This window comes from Chelonoidis abingdonii, chromosome 8 (genome assembly GCF_003597395.2).
Source record: "Chelonoidis abingdonii isolate Lonesome George chromosome 8, CheloAbing_2.0, whole genome shotgun sequence".
In the NCBI taxonomy this organism is placed as follows: Eukaryota; Metazoa; Chordata; order Testudines; family Testudinidae; genus Chelonoidis; species Chelonoidis abingdonii.
Window position 1 is genome coordinate 55472911 of NC_133776.1, and position 19745 is coordinate 55492655.

Sequence of the window (19745 nt, forward strand, 5' to 3'; positions counted from 1 at the left end):
AAAAAGAGAAGAGATCTGGGAGGTATTGGCTAACACAGAGAAGGACCAGGATAATCCTACAAAGGAAGATCTGGATGACTCTGTAAAACTGAGAATAGTAATAAGGAAATAAATTTTAATAGTGAAAATGCAAAGCTCATGCATTTAGGGATTAATAACAAGCAATTTATGGTTATAAATTGGGGGACACACTCAAGTTGAGTAAACGGAGGAGGAGAAGGACAGGAGTCATGGAGTTGATCAACAGGATGACATAGGAACCGTCAATGTTGATTATGACCAATTAAAAAAAAGCTAATGCGAGTATTAGGGATGCATTAGGCTGAGAATATTCCCACAGTAAAAGATAAGGAGGTCTAGTACCATTATACAAGCTACTGGTGAGACCTCAATGTGGAGTCTGTGAGCAGTGTTCTGGTCTCCCATAGTTTAAGAAGGATGAATTCAAACTGGAAGCAGGAGTACAGAGAAGGGCTACTAGGTACTGATCCAAGGAATGGAAAACCTGTTCCTTACAAAGGAGACTGAAAGAGCTATGGCTTGTTTAGGCCTAACCAAAAGGAGCTGAGGGAGATATGGTTCCTCCTTTAATAAAATATATCAAGGGATTAAAATATCAAGGAGGGGAAGCGAATTCATTTATAGCTTAGTACCAATGTGGACACAAGAACAAATGGAATATAGGACATTAGGAAGTTTAGGACTTGAAATTAGAATGAAGGTTTCTAACCATTATAGAGGAGTTGAAGTTTCTGGAACAGCCTTCCAATGGGAGTGCGAGTCGTGGGGGCAAAAGACATATCTGGCTTCAAGACTAAGCTTAGTAAGTTTATGGAGGGGATGGGATGATGGGATAGCCTAATTTTGGCTATTAATTGATCTTTGATTATTAGCAGGTAAATAGGCCCAATTGTCTGTGATGGGATGTTAGACGGGGTGAGATCTGAGTTACTACAGAGAATTCTTTCCTGAGTGCTGGGTGGTGAGTCTTGCCCACATACTCAGGTTTAACTGATTGCCATATTTGAGGTCGGAAAGGAATTTTCCTCCAGGGAATATTGGCAGAGGCCCTGGAGGTTTTTCACCTTCCTCTGCAGCATGGGGCACAGGTCACTTGCTGGAGGATTCTCTGCACCTTGAAGCCTTTAAACCATGATTTGAGGATTTCAATAGCTCAGACATAGGTTAGGGGTTTGTTACAGGAGGGGGTGGGTGAGATTCTGTGGTCTGCGTTGTGCAGGAGTTCAGACTAGATGACCATAATGGTCCCTTGTGACCTTAAGTCTATGAATCTATGAATCTGGGATGAGCCTATGTTGTGAAAATAGCACATGCACGTGAATGGACACAGGGCGCTAAAATTAAATTAACCCAGGGGGTTGGGACCCCTCAGGGGGTCACAAGGTTATTACTGGGGATCGCGAGTTGTCAGCCTCCACTTCAAACCCTGCTTTGCCTCCAGCATTTATAATAGTGTTAAATATATTAAAAAGTGTTTTTAATTTATAAGGGTAGGGTCACACTCAGAGATTTGCTACGTGAAAGGGATCACCAATACAAAAGTTTGAGAACCACTGAATTAACCCCTCTGGAGCCTTGGAGAATGCAGGGGAGGGGGGTCTCCCTTGGTAGGGTTGGGAAAGAGGTAGGTGGTGTAGGATATTGCTCTTCTCATGTGCTCCCTCCCCCATGACTCTCTTGGCTCTATCACTGTTAATCTAAAGTGGCTAATTTTAAATGAAGCTACCCTCCTCTGACATGAATCTCCCTATGGCAGTGAAATTAAATGTAGACTATAATTTGGCATTTGAGAAGTGAAAGGGATGGTAGCCCTAAGGGAAAAGATACCAGCTTGGCTCTTTGTGTAAAACAGCTGTCTACAAGCCTCAAACTGTTGAATGAGCTTTAGGATAGGGAAGGCTGTGCCTCCCCAAACAGCCTGGCCCTGCCCCCTATCCGACCCTCACCCATTTTCTGCCCCCTGACTGCCCCCCCTCAGAATCCCCAACCCATCCTGCTCCTTGTCCCGTGACTGCTGCCCCGGGACCCCACCCCCCCTGAAACCCCCTTTTCCCCTGACCGCCCTGACCCCTATCCACCCCCCTGTCAAGTCCTGACAGACTCCCAGAATGCCCACGATCCAACCTCCTATTCCCCATCCTCTGACCAACCCCCCAGAACCTCTGCCCCCTCCCTGTCCCTGATTCCCCAGGACTCCCTGCCCCTTTTCCAACCCCCCTGGCCCTGGCCCCCTGCCATGCTGCTTACCCCCGCCTCCCCTCTCTCCCGGAGCCTCAGCACGCCGCGTCCAGGAGCAGCCCTGGACAGTGCTGCAGCGGCCTGGCTCTAGCAGAACTGGAGCTTACAGCCCAGCCCCCTTACCACGTGGCTCTGAGCAGGAGGCACTCAGGCCCTGCCTGAGCCATGCCGCTTAAGCTCTGACCAGGGCCGCTCCTGGACACAGTGTACTGAAGCACCAGGGAATGGGGGAAGGCAGAGGTGGGGCCGGGGCCAGGGGGATCCTCTGACATTCTCATGGGGACCCCTGTGGGGCCCGGGGCCTGGGGCAAATTGCCGCACTTGCCCTCCCCTGTGAGCAGGCCTGAGCCCACCTAAAATGAATGAGACTTGGAGACTGCAGCTTTGGTGATGAAGCAATTTGTTCTGTATGGTCCAAAAATGTCTAACAGGCAAAGCAGAGCTGCCTCAGTAAAACTCCACCACACTCACACAATAGGGCCTGTGTGAGTAGACAAGGAAGAAAAAATCTGCTAGGATTGCTGTGCAAAAGTCAGATGCTAGACTGGGACTCAAGAGAACAAGGTTCAGTTCTCTGCTCCTGCAAACTGCCTGTGCAATGTAGGTAACTCAGTCTCCATGGGTGTTAGTTCTCCATCTATACCGTGGGGATAATACCTCTGCCCCATCCCACAGTGGAGGAAATTTGTGAGGAAATTTGCATTAGGATTGTGAGGTGCTCAGATGCTATGGAAGGGGGGGCTCTGGAAATATAGTGGACAAAATTGCTCCAGAAATGGGAGAGGGAGACAAGACTGTTTCCCCCTCCCCGATCTCCCTGTCTTGGAGAAGTAACTGTGGGTCAGTCCCCCACATTGATCCTACAAGCTCTGGAGTCCCAGCGCATGCTCACACTCAGCTCCTCTGCTAAACAGAATGACATTTCCAGGGTCACTCCTAACCATGGCTGCTCACTGCAGCAGTGGGGCTAGGGAAGGGAGGATGCAGCCTCTGTATTGCTTTTTCTGTGGCTTGGTGGGTGGAGGAGGACTCCAGCCCTTCCCTAGGCTCATTCCTCTTTTCATGGCAATCCTGACCCCACAGGGCCCCAGGCAGGGTTGGCCGATGCTGCTCCTGGAGTTGGCTATATACAGGGAGAACCACGGAGGGCTTCCCCTTTGCATACAGAGCAGTGCAGGTAGGACCTGGCCCAGTGCTGATGTCACTCACATTCAGCAGCACCTTGCTCCATGAGCAGTCCCGGTGCCAGCAACGTGAGCTAAGCTGGCAGAGCCCTGAGTTCCCAGAACATGCTGAGGCTGCAAATTCTGCTGCTGGAAAAGGAGAAGTTCCTTTGAAAAGCAAAACCACCTGCCTGCATGCTTATGAAATGTAGCAGCTTTTGTGGGGCAGAGGCAGGGCCCAGGGGTAAGTGGGTCTGCAGCAGGGGAGAGCTACGCTTCTGGGCATTTGGCTAATCAAAAATATTCCAGAAACCTTCTGGGAAATGTCAAGGTGCCTGTGAGTGGCCTTGTACAACCCCACTCACATAGCGTCCTCCTGGGCACCGTGCACACCATGGGACAACCTCCTGCTGCACGGGCACCCTCTGCCCCCAGCAGCAGGAACCAACTCTTCCTTGTTGGGCTTTCCATAAGCTGGACAAGCCAGAGTGCCAATGTGGAGGAACAGATGAGTAGGGGGAGCGCTCCCGCAGCCATGCCCCTACATGGGGTGCAGTGTATGCTCCCCTGCATAGCCCAGCGCAGGGTGTGGGGGAGCTGTGGCCCTACATCCCCATTGCTCCTTTTAGGATGTTTCTGACCCAGGGGGCCCATTCCAGGAGCAGGCCCTGTGCTCAAACTGCAGGGCCAGCTGTGCCAGGCCACGTGGTGGGTGAGGGCTCGGAGGAAGAGGAAGGCTCCTTGTACCTTTCCCTCGCTTCATGAGGCTGGCAGTGCTGTGGTCCATCACACAGACATCAAAGATTACTCAGAGTCCTGGCTGTTTCTCTTCAACCTTTAACTCAGGAGGAACTTTCAGACAGAGGCAGATCTCAAAAGCCAGGTTCATGTGCAAGGCAGTGTATTTTGCCAGTCGCTTCCTTGATGCTCTTGCTAATTATTGACAGGATCTGTTTGAGGGAGAGCTACCATCTAGCCTTTCACTTAGCAGTGAAGCAACAACCTCATGTTTGACAAAGGGCCAGCCCTAAAGGTTCTAAACCCTTGGGTCAGGTCTGATAAAATCACGAGATCACCTTAAAAATCATGGAACATTTTTAATTGATTCTTTTTCTCTGCCTTCAGGTTCCTGGGACTTTAGGGTTCACTCGAGTCACATCTTCAAGCTTTTCCCTCCAGCCAACAGAAGCCGAGAGTCTCACAATCATAAGTCCAGGAGCTGGGGCTTTAAGAAAAACACCAAAAATTGCAAGAATTGGCAGCACTGCCCAGAGGTTGTTTGAAAATTTTGTATTATGGCTGCATGGCAGGATAATGGTCTGTGTAAAGGGGACTGAATGGATGAAGGGATTGGGAATGCAATACATACACTGTCAACATTTTCCTGGCTTTGCATTTAGCCCAGGTAACCACTGTTGCCAACTCATCTTGCAAGTCTCACAATATTTGTTGGGTTGGGGAAATGGAGTAAGGTGGTTCTAGGAAAATCCCAGTTTGCTTTTTCTGTTTCTTTTTTTTTATATATAATAAAAGCAAGTTTCCCACCCTTATGTCTGCAGAGACAACTTAACCCCCAAAAGGCTCAAACTAGAAGGCAAATGAAAAGAATCCCAAAGCTTTCCTTTTCCAATTGCATAATCTTTAAGCCAGTCTTATGTCTGTTGGTGCCCTGACTCTTTATGGTCATTTCTATGACTGGTGTATCTGGAAGCCCATCCCTGGACCAAGACCCCACTGTGGTCATGACTTCTTGAATGCTTGAATTTGACTACACTAATTTCCAGCATAGACCCTGCCTTCAACCAGAGCCAGTTGCCACCCCGGCCTCTGTCAGTTCCTTGGGGGCAGTGGTTGTGCTTCTTGCAAGCATGCTCTTGGACTCTGCACAAATGATTTACCTGGGTGTGAAAGGCCTTTAACTTCTTCCAGTCAGTGAAACAAAAAGGGTTTTTAAAGGAAGGGTAGTTCTGATGATGATGACGTGGATACCAGTAAAACATGAATCTGCTAGCAATGTCCGAGATTTCTAATCAGTACTAACACAGGAAATTGTTACTGCTTGGTGCTCCATTGAACAAATATTTGAATCTTTTAGGCCATTCAATGAGAGGAAACATTCGGAACAGCTGATTGATTGCTTGACATTTTTTTAAAACCTTCAGTATCCGAACCTCATTTTTCACTTTGTCCTGGTTAGTCTGTTGAGAAATTGAATCATCAGATTTGCTGGGCTTGGCTAATCTGCATGTGCCCTGTATATTCTTTTTATTAGTTGCAGTGAGGTCTGTAACTTCTCTGGGAACAATCTAATGTGATTTTTAAATGTCATCTTACAAAGATTAATTTCTTTATCTCCTTGCCTTTTTCAAGGTGCTGCTGCAGTGAGTGCAGATGGCACTTCACTAGGAGTTTTCCTTCCTTTGTAAAAATCAAGTGACACGATTTAGGGAAAATTTCCACTTTGAGAAGGAATTGCAGCCGTAGATGACTTATAGGCTTGCGAAGGAGCATAGATCCTTTGGTGCCCCTTGCGGAGAACCTACAGCCATAACTTCCTTTCCCCACCCCAGTGCTATGCTTTGGGAGTTAAACCCCAGCTTCTGGCCTACACTGGATTAGGCTTAAACCCCAGAGAGTGAATTCTTTTAGGAGATAAAAGAGGGGAGGGCTCTGATGAGCAAAAGCCAGGGCTGGGAGACCGGATAGTGATTTGTTCTGTTTGGACTTGTGTTGCACCCCCAGGAGGGATGTGTCTGGTGCCTCTGCTGCCATGTCACTGTGACTGCACCTGAAATCCCAGAGGGATATTGGCTGCATAAGCCCAGCCTCCTGCTGAGTCTCTATGCCTAGGCCATGCCTCACCTCAGCTGGGAAGAGCAGAGAGCACAATGTATTGCTGTATAGCAGGGGTCCCCAGTGCGGTGCCCGCAGGTGCCATGGCGCTTGCTGTGGCATCTATGCGCACCCACCTACTGGTCACTGGAAAAGCAGCCGTCAAAATGCCGCTGAGAAGCGGCAACGTCAAGAAGCGCTGCCGCCAAAATGCCGCTGATTTTCGGCGGCATTTCGGTGGCGACGCCTCTTGATGCTACTTTTCGGCAGCTGCTTGTCCAGCGGCCACGCTCCTCGGTGGCTAGTTGTCAGGCGCCCACCACACTGAAAAGGTTGGGGACCACTGCTGTATAGCATACAGTAGCTATAAGAGCAGTCAGGGAGAGACAACTTCCTGGATACTGGCACAGGGCACTTCCTAACTCCAGACTCGAGGAACTCTTGCAGTACTTACATGCTTGCAGAGATAGAGGGACTGGCGGCTTGGGTGACTGGGAACAGGACACAGAGTGTTTATTGTCAAGTCTTTCATTTGTTTTCAGCCCTGAGCTTCTTACTGCTGGCTGCCCCCAGGTAAGTTGTGAAATAGAAGCCCCCTCCCAAAAGCCTTCCAGGTCAGACATGTGAAAGCAGGCCTGGCTGAGGGGGCTTCCTGGGGGAAGGGGAGTCTGTGGGATCTCCTTGCTAAAAGTCTGGCCCTCAAGCCCTTAGTGCTCAGTCTCTCCCACATAAGGCTCCAAGCACTTTCAGCAGCAGGGTCGTCCCTAGCCATTTTGGTGCCCTCCACAACCCCAGGCCTCCACAAGGGTTGGGGGGGGCAGGGGGAACTGCTCCCTAGCCTGCTCTGCTCCCCTAGTTCCCAGCCTTGGGGGCCAGGGGGAAACCACTCCCCAGCACTCACCGGCGGTGTGGAGCTGGATGGGGCCAGATTGCTCTACTTACCATGCTGTGAGTGCAGGGAGCCCGATCCCTGCAGCAGTCCTCAGGGGAGTGGGGCCCGGGCTGCTGCAGAGCAGGGGCAGGATGGGGGTGGAGAGGGCTGGGGTACGGTTACCATATTTGAACATTCAAAAAAGAGGATACTCCTCAGGAGGAGTGGGGGGGGGTGGCCCCACCCACAGTCCAGCCCCACTCCTCCCATGCTCTGCCCCCACTTTGCCCCAGGTCCTGCCCCCTCCCTGCTTGGCCCTGCCACTGCACCCCTCCCCCTCAGTCCTTCCCCCCCCACCACTCGCCTCCTCCTACCTGCAACGCACCTCCTCACTCCCCTGCCAGAAACCCCCCTGCCCGCCCTGAGAACCCTCGCCTGCCGCTGGCTCACCGCTTCTTGCCTCCTCACCCCTGCCTACCCACCCACCGCTGGCTCCATTGCTGCTCGCCTCTTCAACCCCTGCTGCCCGCCGCTGGCCTTTTCACACACACCCTCCCTGCCACTGGCTCACCGCCCGCCTCCTCACCGCCCCGCCTGCCCGCTGCTGGCTCCCACGCTGCTTGCCTCTTCACACTACCTGCTCGCCACTTGCCTCCTTACTGGCCCGCCAGCCAGCCACTGGCTCCCTCTCCGCTCACCTCTTCACCACCACCCCCCACTCACCTACTCACCCCCCACACCCCCTGCTGGCTCACTGCTCATCTCTTCACCCCACCCCGCTCGCCTACTCACCCCTCCTGCCGCAGGTCCCTCTGGCTCCTAGGATCAGGAGAAGCCGAAGGGTCTCCAATGGGAGCTGCCGAGCAGGACTTGCAGGCCATAGGTGCTCACTTTTGGTTTTGCTGGGGGGTGCCCTACCTGTCTTTTTCTGCTACCCCCATCCAGTGGCTTGGTCTAGCACCTGACTCCACCCACTCACTCAAAGTGACACAGGAGGTTCCTCTCCTCAGGGTAGGAAAGGTTGCCTACTGGTTAAAGCACAGGCCCTGGGCTCAGGTGGTCTGAGTTTGATTCTCCGCTCTGCCACAGACTCCCTGCTTAGTCTCAGGAAAGTCACTTCATCTCTCGGTGCCCTAGATCCCACCCTCTTCCAAATGAGGCTAATGCTTTCCTGCCTCCTAGGCTAAATCCATTCATGCATGTGTGATGGAGGTATCAAGGTTTTCACATTCATAGCATCCCCTGGCAATGAGTTCCACCAGTTGACTATGTATTGTGGGAAGAAATACTTCCTTTTGTTTGTTTCCTATCAACTCTAAGATGCCTGAGGGTGTTCTTCCAGTAGATACAAATGTTACCATCTTCCAATGGCAGTGTGCTTTCTTTTCCTATTAAGTTACTCAGCAATTAGAAATAAAGTCTTAAAACATTGTAATCTATTTATACAATGCATTTGATATTTCAAATCCAACTCCAGTTCAAGATATTAAAGGTATAAAGATTCAAAACATAAAAACAAATTTAAAAATTGAACTTGCATTTACATATGACTGATCTAAAAGCCTGTTTTAGCTCTGGAAACAGTTCAGTTTTACAATGTAATACAAAATCCTGAGTATGTATCTACAGCGACTGAACTGGACGATTCTTAACTGTGCTCTTAATGAAAATACAATACGACACTCTACGTCTTAAATGTTAAGAAAATTTGCTCTCTAAACAATGTCATTTTCAAGGGCATACTCAAATCTTAAGGAAGGTACTAAAGAGACCAGTTATAAGGCTGTAACACTGAGGTAAAATTAAGAGCACTCTGGGTGGGTTTTGTTTTGTTTTTTAATTAACAAAAGTCCCAAGGATCACTGACAACTGTTTCAAGAAAAAAGATTGAGAAGCAGAGATATGTGCAATAATACTTTCTCTGATTTCCATCAAGAGCAATTGAAACGTCTGAGGGAAGAACTGACTGTGACACTGAAAATAAAACCAATCAGCTTTGTGGGAAAGACTTGAGATCAGCACTCACCAGGTCCCCTCTCTCGGCCAAGGCTAACCAGAAACTACTCTCTCCTGGCTCTCATTCTACCAGCTGGTGGGAACTATTTACCCCCATGAAGTGCTTTGAGTGCACTTCTGGCCCAGGGGCTGCAAGCGCTGCTGCTGGCTGCAGAGGGGGGTGGATTTCTAACACACACAGGCTCTTAGCTGCTCAGTCTGAGGGGGCATTTGAAAAACTGCCTGTGGGGAGAGGATAGCTAGGTGGTTTTGGCCTGCTAAACCCAGGGTTGTGAGTTCAGTCCTTGAGGGGGCCATTTAGGGATTGGGGGCAAAAATCTGTCAGCGATGATACTTGGTCCTGCTGTGAAGGCAGGGGACTGGACTTAATGACCTTTCAAGGTCCCTTCCAGCCCTACACTTCCATGATCTATGACTCTCTCTGTGTGTAAAGGGGTGGGGCAGACAGAGCAATCCAGACAGCTCTCCTGTCTCAGGGAGGCAGCAGCCCACACAGTGGGGAATTTACATTTCCCAGATCCAAGGGGGAGAGAGGAGCTGCTGATCCAGCTCCTCCGACCCTATCAACTTCTTGCTCAGGGAGGAGTAAAAGCCTGCTCTGCCCTGGAAACAGACCACTTTTACCTGCCATGGGAGCCCAGTTAGAAACTGGCTCCCTGCCAAAACAGCTGATAGGCAACTGCGCACTACAGTAGATTGACTAGAAACAGCTAATTCATCCACCTGCCAAAGGTTCATGGGGTTCCACATGCCCGAGCGCTGATTTGCAGCTGCCACAACTGATTTTCATATAGGGTTACCATACGTCCGTATTTTCCCGGACGTTTCCTCCCAGACAGGATTTAAGAACTAACAAGCCAGACATGTTCAGGAAAATACAAACGCATGGTAACCCTAAGCGGGGGCTTTGGGGAAGGGGTGGTGTGGGGTCAGGGTTGGGGCGGAGCAGGGGCTGGAGCCTGGTGTCCTGTATACTTTGTGTAGGAGTAGGAAAGAAGTCTGCACGGGATACGCAGCGTGAGCAGGGATTGAGCACCTGGCAAAGCTGACCTAACAAAGATCCAGGCTGGTTTTTATCCTGGCTTCATCATTGTGGGGCACAAAGCCATCCCAGACCTAAAATGGAAATTGAGGTTAGCCCACAGTGGTTGTGGGGGGATGGAGACCATGTGTGCAGCGGGGAAGGATGATGCCTTTCCTTGCTGACTTAGAAAATTGACCCAAAGCTTCCCCCACCCTTAACTGCCATGAGCCTCTCCCTAGGATTACCTCATGTTCCCTGAGGGTCATGAGAGGCATTTCACACATGGCAGCCACTGCTGCAAAGGCTTCTGGCATCTTGGACCCCCAGCGCCTGAGAAGGTGGGGAGTGAAATTTGCCCCTGAAAAGCACCAGTCGTTGCCATTTAGTCACCTAACAAAGCTTCCCCTATTGTGCTAGGGCAAAGCCAGGAGTCTCTTATCCTGGCGTCTGTACCCCATCCACATTAGCTGATAGGCTGGACAAATGAACAAAGGAAACCATTTCCTTGTCGTGTTTCATTCCAGACAAAGGATTCCGGGTTTCCTTGTTTACAAAGCAGGATCTCCTCACTAACAATTCCTGGTGAATTATTTAATCCAATCGAGTGATGCAAACGTGAAGAGAGATTCTCAGTTAGGTTTTAGAATTTGGGGTGGTTTTTTTACTTACAAATCTACCTGGAAAAAGAATGAGGAGTACTTGTGGCACCTTGGAGACTAACAAATTGATTTGGGCATAAGCTTTTGTGGGCTAAAACCCACTTCATTGGATGCATGCAGTGGAAAATATGATAGGAAGATATATTTGTTAGTCTCTAAGGTGCCACAATTACTTCTCCTTCTTTTTGCTGATACAGACTAACATGGCTGCTACTCTGAAATCTACTTGGCTGATTTGTGAGGGGGCTGAGCTCAGAGCAGCGTCAGCGTGCCATTGAATTCCGGAGACCGGCCACCAGAGGCTTAATAGTCCTGCCAGTGCTAGTCAGTGCAGGGTGGCCTGAGGCAGGAATTGCTTCAGTACCTGTGACCCAGCTACCCGCAGGCCTGCCAGTAACATGTGAAAGAGGGAGCTGTATTTTGGGGCAGCTGCCAGAGAGAGCCTGGCAGCACCTTCCCCAAGCTCACATAACCTATGTACTTCTCTGACCTTTGTCACCATACTGTCTGACCACCTCTGACCCATTCTTGGATTTCATCCTCACACACCCCTGTGAGATGGGGAAGTATTATTCTCTATTTTACTGAGGGGGAACTGAGCCAGAGGGCCATTTGCCCAAGCTCACTCAGGGAGTGTGTGTGACTGAATGGGAACAGGACAGAGATCTCAGGCAACCTGCTGCTTGGCCAGGGATGTGCCATGCATGAATCCCTCCATGCATGCTCATACACACCCTCTTCTGGCTAGTTTTATGTTCTTTGGCACTTAAAAAGGGTCACCTAGTATACTTAACTCAGGGCGGCTCAGTTTAAGTGTATGTCTACACTATGGGATTATTCCGATTTTACAGAAAGTGATTTTTGGAAACAGATTGTATAAAGTTGAGTGCACGTGGCCACACTAAACACATTAATTTGGTGGTGTGCGTCCATGTACCGTGGCTAGCGTTGACTTCCGCTGCCGTGGTCTTTCATCTGGCATCTGCCAGACAAAAAGGTTGGGGACCACTAACCTGGGGAGTCATTCCCATTTTTGTCCAGGCGCCCCTGGCCGACCTCACGGAGGCCGGCCAGGAGCACCCATGACAGCAGCAGACAGTACAGTATGACTGGTAACCGTCTTTGTCAACTTGCAAAGCAGCAGACAGTACAGTATGGCTGGTAACCATCTTTGCTAACTTGCAAAAGGCAAGGGGATGCTGCTGTGTAGCATTGCAGTACCACATCTGTCAGCAGCATTCAGTAGACATACGGTGACAGTGAAAAAAGGCTGAATGGGCTCCAGGGTTGCCGTGCTATGGTGTCTGCCCAGGCAATCCAGGGGAAAGGGCGCAAAATGATTGTCTGCCATTGCTTTCACAGAGGGAGGATTGACTGACAACATTTAGCCAGAATCACCCGCAACACTGTTTTTGCCCCATCACGCCGGCCAGGTCATTCTCTTCTTTAAGTTTTGTCTAATGAAGAGTCAGTCCTGCCTAGAATATCAGGCAAGCCTATTAAAGAACCAGAGAGGCAAACAGCTGCTCCAGGTCAGAGCCCCAGACATCCCGCTGAAATGATGAGCTACATGCCATTCTAGGGGGTGCCCCTGCAACAACCCCACCCATTGCTTCCCTCCTCCCCCACCCCTTCTGGGCTACCATGGCAGTTATCCCCCCATTTGTGTGATGAAGTAAAAAAGAATGCATGAATAAGAAACAACACTGACTTTATTGCCTCTGCAAGCAGAGATCAAAGCAGGGAGGGGAGGGCGATTGGCTTACAGCAGTGTAGAGTGAACCACCATTCTGCACTTGCTCAGCCTATAGCTGAAAATGGGAATCTGTGACAAGCACTAGGAAAGAAGCACAGGCAGGACTGAATCTCCATTTGTGTGTGGGCCTTTGGTTGACACTGGTAAAATACAAAATGTCGCAGGAAATGTATGTTGGAGGTCAGTTCTAAACAGCAGCTTAATTTTTTTATTTGCAGCAAAATGTAGAGGTCTAAGTATCTGATTGTGATCTCTGGTAGCAAGGGATAGGTGCGACCGCACGATGCTGCTGACTGGGAGAGCAGCCTGAGGCAGAAGCCTCTAGCTGCCATGATATTCCAGGCAGGACTGAATCTCCATTAGGCAAAATTTGAAGAGAATGACCTGAAGTCATTCCCATTTTTGCCCAGGCACCCCCAGCCAACCTCACCGAGGCCAGCCAGGAGCACCCACGGGATGATGATGATGGATATCAGTCATACTGTACTGTCTGCCATCGGCAAGGCAAGGCAAGGGGATGCTGCTGTGCAGTGCTGCAGCACCGCGTCTGCCAGCAGCATACAGTAGACATACGGTGACATTGCCAAAAAGCGAGAAAAGATTTTTTTCCCTTTGCTTTCACAGAGTTGGGTGGGGGGTGACAACATATACCCTGAACCACCCTCGACAATGTTTTTGACCCTTCAGACTTTGGGAGCTCAGCCCAGAATTCAAATGGTTTTCGGAGAGTGCAGGAGCTGTGGGATAGCTACAGTCATCAGTCGCCTCTCCCTCCGTGAACATCCATTTGATTATTTGGCTTTCTGGTACACTTGTCTCAGCTCCTTAAGTTTCACGCAGCACTGTGTTGAGTCCCTGTTGTGGCCTCTGTCCATCATGGCCTTGGAGATTTTTTCAGATGTTTTGGCGTTTTGTCTTTTGGAACGGAGTTCTGATAGAACAGATTCATCTGCCCATACAGAGATCAGATTCAGTATCTCCCATATGGTCCATGCTGGAGCTCTTTTTTGATTCTCAACGCATCCACGCTGGGCAAACAGAAATGATAATTCAAAGTTTCGCTTGGCTATTTCTGTCTACCTGGTCCAGATAGCATTCGAGTTCAGATTCTGTCAGTAGCACTCACAAATGGTGCATCTGTGGGATAGCTCCTGAGGCCAAATACCGTCAAATTGTGTCCACACTAACCCTAATTTCGGAACTGTTCAGAATAACCGATTCTCGTGGTATCCCTTCATCGCGGAGGAGAGTACAAGCTATCTGATGTTAAGGACCTTTATATCAATGTAGGGCATTTCATTTTATTGTTGGAATGTGGCTGCAACGGTTAATTGTTTGTTTAACGCTGCTACATTTGGATTATAACTCTCGTTAAGTGATGGAGACTGCCCAAGGGAGTTGGTGACCTCTATTTCTCTGTTCGTAATTAGATACCTAGTATTTTCATAGCTTCCTTGAAATTTTTGGCCAAACACCACTGTAACATGCAAGTTTTGTGGATGGAATGTACTGTGACAAAGTATCCTCCTTTACCTTGGTGGGCGGTCGCACTTATTGTGATTTGCGTCACCTCAGTGATCTTCCCTTGGTTGAAACCACAGTCGCTGGGTCAATCCTCTATGTCTGATCAAGGGATGTTGTGGAGGTTGGGGGAACCGTTGCCGTCCTCTTCTCTGGTTCAGCCTAGTGGCCCTGTGGATTGCAGCTGTTCTATAGTGCCTCCTGTAACAGTGCATGACAGCTCCTTCTTGTATCCTCACCACAGGATCTTCCTCCTGGTGTCTGATAATGCTTGATTGTCTGTAATATCCTCAATCCCTTCAAGTTAGCATCCCTCTCAGTCTCCGCTCCCGCTCCTCACACGCGCTTTCCTTCCTCTGTTCCTCCCCACGCTGACTGCATAGAGCTCTTTTTAACCAGGGGCCGCTGATTAGCTACCTTGATTGGCTGCAGTGTTCTAATCAATGTGCCTATCTCCACTTGCGATCTGAAGATTGCTAACTTGGCCTTCTAGAAAGATCTTAATTGGCTCCAGGTGCCTTGATTAACCTGGAGCAACTGCCATTTGGTTACCAGGGTACTAGGGATTTGTTTAGCCTGGGGCTAACATACCTGTTCCTCAGTACTTTACTGTAGCCATCTAGCCTTGCCCCATCACAGTACCTAGGGTGACCAGATGTCCCAATTTTATAGGGACAGTCCTGATTTTTGGATCTTTTTCTAGTATAGGCTCCTATTACCCCACACCCCCGTCCCGATTTTTCACATTTGCTGTCTGGTCACCCTAAGTGTACCAATCCTTCTAAAACAAAATCTGTCAGCTTCTGATCTATGGGGCCCTTGATCCATCAGTGACATAACTGAGAGCCGGTGCCTGATTTAGTTGGTAAAGGAAGTATTAAGAAATCTAAAGATGATAAACAGATCGGAGCGGCAATGTTTACAGTCAGATTGCAGTGATCCACAAACAAAAAACTAGCATAACAAATCCAAGATCAAACAGCTCTAAAAGAATGGACATAGGGTCTGAGACATGTTGAGTGAACCAAAGGATGCCCCTTCCCCGCTCCAGGTGGTAACTGCATACATATGAAGCGAGGTGCTCTGGCCAAACAAAGAAGGAATTACATGGAAGAATTTTTTTAAAAAGATCCTTGTAGCAGGCAAGCAAAGGGTAATGTGCCAGCTAGAGTAAAGAAAAACTTATAAAACAGGGCACAGCACCTAGAAGAAAAAGCAAACCCAATTGCAGTGTTATCAGGGGGAAATTGAAAAGCAGGCTGAAGTCGTTTTTAATATATAACCTTATGCACCCGATCGCACCACTCAAGAATGGCTAGCAGCAGTGTAGAGGAAGGCTGGCCCAGTGGCTGGGGGAGTAGCTGGAGACCTGGGCTTGGTTGCCTGCACAACTACATACTTCTGGAGTGAGTCAGGGTGGGTCGAGACTGCAATCAACAGGCGTGATTGCAGCACGTGTAGATGTACTCAGTCTAGCTTAAGTAACAGTAGCAGTGGAGCTGCAGCAATACAAGCAGTGGTCACTCATGTATACACCCAGGGACCTTGGTAGGTGGGGCTAGCTTAGGTGGCCATGGCTTCATGCTGTTGTTACTCCAGCTAGCTTTGATTTAGGGTTCATGCCTCCTGATTGCTGTGGACATACCCCCAGTCTCTCTCTACCTTGGTTCTCCCTGTGTACAAAGGGGATAGCAGCACTGCCCTGCCTCACAGTGCTGTTGCAAGGAAAAATGAATGAAAGATTGGGAGGTATTTGGCTATCATGGTATTGGGGCCTGTACAAGTATCTTAGATAGAACACTCACCCATTCTCCCCAGCTGAAAAGCAAGTCACTAGCCTGGAACGACTAGCAGAAATACCCAAACAGGAGCTTGGAACATCAAAGCCTGTGCTTGCCCCCTTTCCCCAGCCTCTTCACGCCTGCCGGCAACAAAACAAGATTGTCACTGGCTGGTGAGATACTGTCATCACCTCTAAACCCCAAACGAGTGCAAATAGTAACATGGCAGATGCTGCAGTCACAAGACATAAGCCTCTAATCATAGTTCAGACCTTATGTTAATGCAACATGAAAGCCCAGCTCTGCTCTGAAATATGTCTCTTCCAGGTGTTGCTCGATGGACCAGCACCACTCTGTACAGCAGTACCACTCTACATAACAGCACCGTTCCTCATCATGGCACCAATCCACTTTGCAGAACCACTCCCCAACGTGGCACTGGTCTCACTCATGGCACTGGTCCCCGCTTTGGCATCGCTCTTCATCGTGGCACCGGTCTTCATCGTGGCACTGCTCCACATCCTGTCATCTCTCCCTGCAGGGGCACCACCTGCACCGCGGCACCGACTGATGTCAAGGTCCCACTACACTTCAGGGCACCCATCCCATCCATCAGAGGAGGATGCCTCTCTGGTGCAGTCTCGCACCGCTCCCCCTTGGCTGTCCTGCTCAAGACTGCCCTCCCTCCGATCAGGCAGGGCATCAGGGGCACCTGAGGCACCCAGATCAGGGCCGGGGAACCTAAGGCAGGATGCTTTGGTGCCCCAATGGCAGCCCCAGTGGCTGGACCCCTTGGGTGTACCATCAGGCCCAGAGTGCCCTTTCTGGCATCCGTCTGCCTTCCTATTCGGTATCTCGCCTCCCAGAGGCAACCCTCAGCTGCCCACCCCAGGACCCTCCACAAAACCCAGCCCCAGCTCCACATCTGCCTGTGGAGGCTACACCTGGTGCTCATGAGGCCCCAGTCACTGAGGATCAAGAAGCCACCACGGAACCGGTCCTGCCAGTGGCTTCCTCCTCATTGTCCCCTGATATGGTGGTGGCAGGCACTTCTACATCTGGGCCACCACCCATGGACTACAGGGCCCTGCAGGAACTCCTCCGATGAGTGGCCCTGAATATGAACCTTCAGGTGGAAGAAGTGGTCAAAGAGGAGGACACTATGGTGGACATCCTGGCACCAGAGGGGCCCTCTAGGGTGGCCTTACCCATTATAAAAACTATGCAGTCCAACGCTAAAACTATTAGGCAAACTCCTGCCTCCATTCCCCCTACAGCCAAGGGGGCTGAACGTAAATACTTTGTTCCCACTAAGGGATATGAGTATCTCTTCATGCACCCTCGCCCATGCTTTCTTGTGTGAGAGGTGGTGAATGAAAAAGAGAGGCAAGATCAGCAGGCCCCCGCACCCAAATCAATAGATGCTAAACATCTTGATTTGTTTGGAAGGAAAATTTGTTCCACAGGGAGCCCCTCTCTCAGGATCGCAAATCAACTCGCAGTCCTGAGTAGATACAACTATAACTCATGGTCCTCAATCTTAAAATTTAAAGACCTCCTCCCCTCTGAGTCACAAGTGGAGTTGGGGGCCATTGCCGAAGAGGGCAAAGCTGTCGCCCAAACTTCCCTCCAAGGCTCCCTTGATGCTGCGGACTCGGCGGTGTGGACTTTGGTGTCTGGGATTGCAATGAGGTGCAATGCCTAGCTCCAATCCTCTGGTCTTCCCCTGGAGGTTCAGCAGACCCTGCATGACCTTCCCTTTAACGGCCAGGGCCTATTTGCTGAACAAACTAATTCCAGACTGCATAGCCTAAAGGACTCCTGGAACACAATAAAGTCCCTCAGCATGCACACTCTGTTGACCCAAAGAAAGCCCTTTAAACCGCAGACCATCCAACAGCTGTCTTTTCCCCCTTAGGCCCAGACAAGACTTCTCTTGTAGGAGAAGTAGATACAATCAACGCAAGCCATTGTGTCCTCCCTCTGGGCAGGGCCAGGGGCAATCCAAAACTCCTTCGGGCCCTAAGCACTCCTTTTGAAGGTGTGCACGAGGACATATCACCCTCCTTTCCTGAATCATCTATCCCGCTTCTACTGTGTATGGTCCCTTATTACATTGGACCAGTGGCTGCTCCACATGGTAGAGGCGGGATATTCTATCCAATTCTGCTCCTTCTCACCCTCCCATCCCCCTTGCCCATCCCTCTTCAGGGACCCCTCTAACGAGCAACTCCTTGTCCAGGAGATCCAGGCTCTCCTCACTCTAGGAGCAGTGGAGGAGGTCCCTCAGGAGCTCAAAGGCAAAGGTTTCTACTCCCAATACTTTCTCATCCCCAAAGTGAAGGGGAGCCTCAGGCCCATCCTGGACTTGCGGGAACTCAACAAGTTCATAGTCAGCTTGAAATTCTGCATGGTATCCCTGAGCACAATCATCCCTTCCCTAGATCCAGGAGATTGGTACGCCACCCTTGATATGAAGGACGCTTATTTTCACATATCTCACGCTGCCTCACAGATGGTTCCTCCTCTTTGTGGTGAACAAGGTGTATTATCAGTTCACAGCCCTCCAATTCAGGCTGTGCACAGCATCTCGCGTCTTCACCAAGTGCATGGCTGTTGTAGCATCTTTTCTTCGCCGCCACCACGTGCATGTCTACCCTTACCTGGACAACTGGCTCCTTCGAGGCCACTCCCATCAGCAGGTGGAATCGCAGGTGCAGCTAGAGACATGTTCAAATGATTAGGTATCATTCCCAAAGTCAATAAATAAGTCAATAAATAAATAAACTCAAAGGATAGAGTTCACCAGAGCCATTCTGGATGCAATTCAAGTGAGAGCATTCCTGCCAGAGATGCATCACCTGGCCTGCTTGCAGATAATCAGCACCCTTTGCAGCTTCCCCTCCCCCACAGCGAGGCAGTGTCTCAGGCTGCTATGCCATATGGCATCCTGCACTTACGTGGTTCAACATGCCAAGTTATGACTCAGGCCCTTGCAAGCGTGGCTCATGTCTGTGTGTTGGCCAGGCCACAACAGTCTGGACATAGTGCTGATCATCCCTTGGCAAAACCTCAATTCCCTATGGTAGTGGCTGGATCCCCGCATGGTAGGCGCTGAGGTTCCTTTTCACCAACTTCAATCCACCTTGACTTTAGTCACAGATGCATTCGTGTTGGGCTGGGGAGCGCCTCTTGGAAACCTGACAACTCAGGGCTTATGGCAGGTAGAGGAAGTGGCTCTACATATCAGCATCAAAGAACTCAGGGCGATCTGCCTCACCTGCCAAGCTTTTCTGACTCGCTTGCAGGGTCACTGTGTAGCGGTATTGACGAACACCACTACGGCCATGTTTTATATAAACAGGCAAGGTGGAGCCCGATCGTCTCGTCTCTGTCAGGAAGCCCTCCTACTGTGGGAATTTTATCTAGCCCACTCCATCCTTCTCCAGGCCTCATACATGCTGGGCGTTCAAAATGTGCTGGCCAGGGTGACCAGCTGTCCTGATTTTATAGGGACAGTCCCGATTTTGGGGTCTTTTTTTTATATAGACTCCTATTACCCCCCATCCCCGTTCTGATTTTTCACACTTGCTCTCTGGTCACCTAGTGCTGATATTTCCCCACACATGAGTGGTTGATTCACCCGGACATCATCCATTTCATCTTCCGCAGTTGCGGGTTTCCCCAAATCAACCTGTTCACCACACAGGCCAACAGGAAGTGCCCAACCTTTTGCTCCTTTAGGTGTCACAGCCCAGGCTCGATCACAGATGTGTTCATGATTCCATGGTCTGGTCAGCTGCTATACGCCTTCACGTCATTCCTGCTCATCCACAAGGTGCTTCTCAAAGTCTGCAGGGACA